Source organism: Magnolia sinica, chromosome 5 (genome assembly GCF_029962835.1).
Source record: "Magnolia sinica isolate HGM2019 chromosome 5, MsV1, whole genome shotgun sequence".
Taxonomy (NCBI): Eukaryota; Viridiplantae; Streptophyta; class Magnoliopsida; order Magnoliales; family Magnoliaceae; genus Magnolia; species Magnolia sinica.
Window position 1 is genome coordinate 49911298 of NC_080577.1, and position 5940 is coordinate 49917237.

General features: G+C 38.7%; 1 non-coding gene across 1 annotated transcript; it reads right to left on the reverse strand.

Moving 5' to 3' along the window:
• Positions 1-2491: 2491 nt before the first annotated feature.
• LOC131247623 (small nucleolar RNA R71) lies at positions 2492-2598 on the reverse strand. The gene has a single exon (XR_009171899.1). It is a non-coding gene; the product is annotated as a small nucleolar RNA R71 (small nucleolar RNA).
• Positions 2599-5940: the final 3342 nt, after the last annotated feature.

The window sequence follows — 5940 nt, forward strand, 5'->3', positions numbered from 1 at the left end:
TGTGTGGTCAGATCTCGTGGACCGTAAGATCCTTCATCTCGAATCCAAATCAAACGCAAGCCGTTTTACATTTTTGCTACGTAAAACAGAGATTGCGCGTCCTGTTCTTTTGCGAAGTGTATTACGTAGAGAAGGTCAGTGACCGACCTAGCATCTCCTTGATGTTATAAAAGGAGGAGAAAAGAGGAGGAAAACAGGGGGGGAATCCAAGACGGGACGAGAGCCAGAGCTGGAAGTCGGAGACAGGGAGAGTGGTTCTTTTAGAGTTTTTTTATTTTATTTTATTTTATTTTTTTCTCATGTGTTCTAGCCTCATCATGTCAGGATAAACCTCTTAGCTAGGGCTACGAGGTGAAGCTTGTAGCATGATGGGAGACTCTGTGCTTGTGCCTTTTTGTTTATGCTAAACTGATGTGGATTTTAGTTAATTAATGGGAATGTTTTTAGTTTTTAATGGTCTGTTGTGACTAAAATTACAATGGGTCTGTGATAGCTTTGAGCATGTTCCTTTCCTTTTATGTTTATGACGTCAGGAAGCCCTGTTGTTCACCATCGTCTCCTGGGCATGGTCAGATGACGGTACCCTTCCTAACCTTCATACATTATTGATTGGTTGGTAATTAGTTTAATTCTGTTGTTTACTTTTTTCTCCTGGGCATGGTTTGGTGATGGAATCCATTCTAATTTATATACCTTTCATCTCTTGAAAACTATATCAAAGGAAGTTCAGTTGATTGTTATGGTTACACCCTTCAACTGGATGAAGATGAGACTCTAAGTCCAGTTGAGTTCTTGAAACAGGCATAAGATCTCCCTGATCTCTACAAGTGGATCCTCTAAATCCCTAATTTCTTATCTCTGATTTCTCTTAAATTTTACATTAATCTCTCACCATTATTCATCAATTTATATTTGATTTAGATTTCATCTTAGGCTAGTTCTATTTCTACCTAGTTTCATATTATATACAGTTATCAGTCCCTCGGGATTCAACCTTAGTCTCACCGAGTTTATTGCTACATCACAACCCTATACTTGGGGAGTGAACAAGTTTTTGGCACCGTTGCCGGGGATTGACGGTTACGTTTTTCTGAGATTAACTAGTTTTAGAATTAGTTTAAGATTAGGATTTTACAAACTTTAGTTTTAGATTTTTATTTCTATTTGATTTATAGAACTAACTTGTTTTCCTGTTTTGTAGGATCCTGACATAAACTTCTAAATTGGAAATCCTTTTCTAATTCCTTTACTTTTCTATTTTTAGAATTAGGGTTTGAGTTTTAGAAATTTTCTAATTCTAGTATTTTTATATTTTTAGGAAATAGTTTATTTTTAGAAACTTTTCTCTTTTGTTTTTAGAAACTAGGTTAGTTATTTCCCTTTTTAGAAATTCTTTCTAATTTTAGAAACTAACTCATCTTTCCTTTATTTTATTTTTAGAAACTTTCTAATTTTATGTTTGGATTTTCTATTTTAGAAACTTTCTAATTCTAACTCTTTTAGAATCTAACTTTGTTTCCTAATTTATTTTTGGAAATTTTCTACTTGTAGACTTTTTGTTTAAGAAACTAACTTTCCTATTTTGTAGGCTTTTAAGATAGAAATTTCTAATTCAGTAAGATCCTTCTCTACTTTCTATTTTTCAGATCTCTTTTAGTAACTTACTTCCTAGTTTAGGACTTTCCTAATTTATTTTAGAAATTTCCACTTTCTTTAGGAATTTCTTCTTTTAGAAACTAGTTTACTTTTATCCTTCTTTTTAAGGATTTTCTAACTTTCTTTTTAGAATCTGACTTGTTTTGTTTTCTTTTGCAGGTTTTTAACTTAGGGACTCCAATTTGGTAACTTCTTTCCTTCCCTCTCTTTCTTTCTAGATTTTCTTTTCCCTTCTTAGGATTAGATTCCGAATTTGATTGAGGGCGGCGAGTGTTTCATGTCCAAGTGGGCCCGTGACAACACTCGACGTCTCTTGACTGAAGAAGGATTGATTGAGGAGTTAACTATCCATCGCAGGACTAAACACCACTCAAAATCTCCTGAGTTAATTGAAGTGATGGCTGAAAACCAACCTCTTCTACCCCAACCTAGGGTGGAGGACATTTAGGATGAGAATGAGGTGCATCAAGCACCCCCGCCTTGTACTTTATGAGATTATTTACAACCAGCAAGGGTGAGTACGCCCTCATGCATGATTTTTCCTGAAAATACAGGACATATGGACATCAAGCCAGGGGTTATCCAACTCCTTCCTAAGTTCCATGGGCTTGAATTTGAAGAAATATATCTACATTTAAAAGAGTTTGATGAGATCATAGCCACTTTATATTTTCAAAATGTGTCTGAGGACACAGTCAGGCTGAGACTCTTTCCTTTTTCCTTAAAGGAGAAGGCTAAGACGTGGTTACATTCACTGCGTCCTAGATCTATTGACACATGGAATGATATGCAAAGGGAATTTATAAAGAAATTTTTTCCACATCATAAAACAATTACCCTTAAAAAAGCAATCATGAACTTCACCCAAAAGGAGGATGAAATATTTTACCAATGTTGGGAAAGGTTCAAGGATTTGGTTAGTTCATGCCCACAACACGGCTTTGAAATGTGGCGCATTACAAATTTTTTCTACGATAGACTGACATCTTCCATGCACCAAATGGTCGAGACAATGTGTAATGGAGAATTCATTAATAAAAATGTCGACGAGGTATGGGATTACCTCAATAGTCTTGCTGAAAAAACACAATCATGAGATTATTACCCAAAATCAAACACCACGTCTAGGTCGACTCAATCTAAGGAGAAAGGTGGATTGTATCTCTTGAAAGAAGAGGATGATCTCAAGTATAAAGTGACTACGCTCATAAGGAAAGTTGAGGCCATGGAAGGAAAGAAGGATAAGGTTAATGAAAGTGTTTGCGGCATCAGTGATTGCAATATTCATACAACTGAAAACTGTCCTACGATACCTGCCTTTCGAGAAGTGTTGAATGAACAATACGATGCCGTAAATACTTATCAAAGACCTTTCAATAGACTGACCTCTAATACGTACAATCCTGGTTGGAAAAATCATCCAAACTTTAGTTGAAGAAATGGACAAACTGCTACCCCTCAAAGTTTCTTCAATCAAAATCCAAATCAGGGAAAACCTCAAGAAGAACCGATTCAAAATTCCATGCAAGAGCTGACCCAGGCAATGTGAGATTTTATGCAAAAGATGGATTCATGTATGACGGTTATAGAAAAGGGGATGCTTCCTGTACAACCGCTCCCTAATCCTAAACCACATTACTAGATAAGTAATCCCAGCTCTTCAAATCAAATGGAGCATGCTAAATCCATCACCACTCTTAGGAGTGGGAAGATTATTGATAAAACCCTTCCGGTTAGGCCCGAAAAGCTTCAAGAACCAGAAGAGGACAACAATGATGGATCTAGTGAGGCTCCACAAAAATTAAAACTGGAACTTCTAGAAAAGCCAGTTGCTCCATTTCCCCAACGGTTGGTCTCACCAAAATTTCTCTCTAACTCTCAGGATATCCTAGAGGTGTTGAAACAAGTGAAAGTCAACATTCCTCTACTTGATGTCGTAAAACAGATACCTTCATATGCCAAATTCCTGAAAGACTTATGCACGACCAAATGACGACAGAGTATTCAAAAGAAGATCTTCTTGACCGAGAAAGTGAGTGTCATCCTAAAGCAAGACGTGCCACAGAAATTCAAAGATCCCGGTAGCCCAACCATATCATGTGTAATCGGGGACCACCGAATTAATCATTCACTTCTTGACTTAGGAGCGAGCGTCAATCTGATTCCCTACTAGATATACAAACAGTTAGGTTTAGGTGAATTAAAACCCGCCCTAACCACACTACAACTTGTTGATCGCTCTGTTCGTGTTCGAAGAGGGATAGTTGAGTATGTGCTGGTCCAAGTTGATAGATTTTACTGCCCTGTAGATTTTATCATCCTGGACACCGAACCCATCATAACATGAACACTCAGATTCTTGTTATTCTTGGTCGCCCATTCCTTGCCACTTCAAACACAATTATCAATTGCAGGAATGGTGTCATGACTATGTCTTTTGGAAATATGACATTGGAGTCAAACATCTTTTTCAATAACGGCAGAAACTTAGAGGATGATGACGACTTCCATGACATTAACATGATTGACTCTTTCGTGGAAGATACGACACCTCTGACCTTATCCTCTGACTCTCTAGAGACGTGTCTAGCCCACTCCCATGATTTTGATGATGACATGATTAGGGAGATGTGTGCCTTGCTTGATACTGCACCGGTACTTGAAGTTAACCGGTGGAGGGCATAATTTGAAGAGTTGTCCCAAACTGATGTAGTGCCTCTACCATCTAACCTCAAGCCACCGAAGTTTGACCTAAAATCTTTGCCCTCTGATTTGAAATATGTCTATTTAAGTCAAGATGAGACATACCCAGTAGTGATCTCTGCCCACCTGGAGAAAGAACAAGAGATTATGCTTATATCTACTCTCATTGAGAATAAGGGAGCCCTTAGATGGACGATAGCGGACCTCAAGGAAATCAACCCCTCCATTTGTACTCACCGCATATATCTTGAGGATAATGCGAAGACCGCCCAGCAATCACAATGTAAGCTAAATCCGAACATGAGGGAAGTGGTTAAGGCCGAGGTTCTTAAACTATTAGATGTGGGTATCATATACCCCATATCCGATAGTCAATGGGTGAGTCCAACTCAGGTAGTTCCTAAGAAGTCCAGGATCACCATCGTAGCCAATGCCAATAATGACTCGTGCCAACTAGAGTTACTACTGGTTGGAGAATGTGCATTGACTATAGAAAGTTGAATACCGTCACGAGGAAAGACCACTCTCCTTTGCCCTTCATTGATCAAATCTTGGAAAGGCTAGCTAGTCATTCCTATTACTGTTTCCTTGATGGGTATTCGAGCTACAATCAGATTGAAATCACCCCTGAGGACCAGGAAAAGACCACATTTACATGTCCCTACGGCACCTTTGCCTATAGAAGGATGCCATTCAGATTATGTAATGCCCCTGCCACCTTTCAGCGATGTATGATGAGTATCTTTTCTGACATGGTGGGGAAATATCTAGAGGTCTTCATGGACAATTTCTCTGTTTTCGGTTCATCGTTCAGCGAGTGCTTAGAGAGTCTTAAATGTGTGCTGAAAAGATGTGAAGAAAAGAACTTGGTACTTAATTGGGAGAAGTGTCATTTCATGGTTCATAAGGGAATTGTTCTTGAACATATTATCTCATCCAAAGGAATCGAAGTGGATAAGGAAAAAATTGTTCCTATCTCTAACCTACCTCCACCCAAGAACATACGGGACGTGTGATCCTTCTTAGGACACGCTGGGTTTTACAGAAGATTCATAAAGGACTTTAGTCTCATCTCTCGTCCTTTATGTAATCTACTTCAAAAGGATGCACCATACGAGTGGACTGAGCCATGTCAGGAAGCTTTCACTAAGCTTAAGGGCATGTTGACTAGTGCACCCATCATACAACCACCCGACTGGGGCATTCCTTTTGAACTTATGTGCGACGCGTCTGATTATACTCTTGGGGCGGTTTTAGACCAGCGAAAAGATAAGAAACCCTACGTTATTCATTTTGCAAGTAAGACTCTAAATCATGCCCAAGTGAACTACTCAACTACGGAAAAGGAACTCTTGGCCGTAGTGTTCGCTTTGGACAAATTTCGGTCCTACTTGATTGGATCCAAGATCATTAATTACACTGATCACGCGGTGCTCAAGTATCTTCTGTTTAAGAATGATGCTAAGCCCCGTTTGATATGATGGATCCTCCTACTCCAGGAATTTAACCTAAAAATAAAAGATAAAAAGGGAGTAGAGAACGTAGTGGCTGACCATCTTTCTCACCTTAATCCCTCTGATT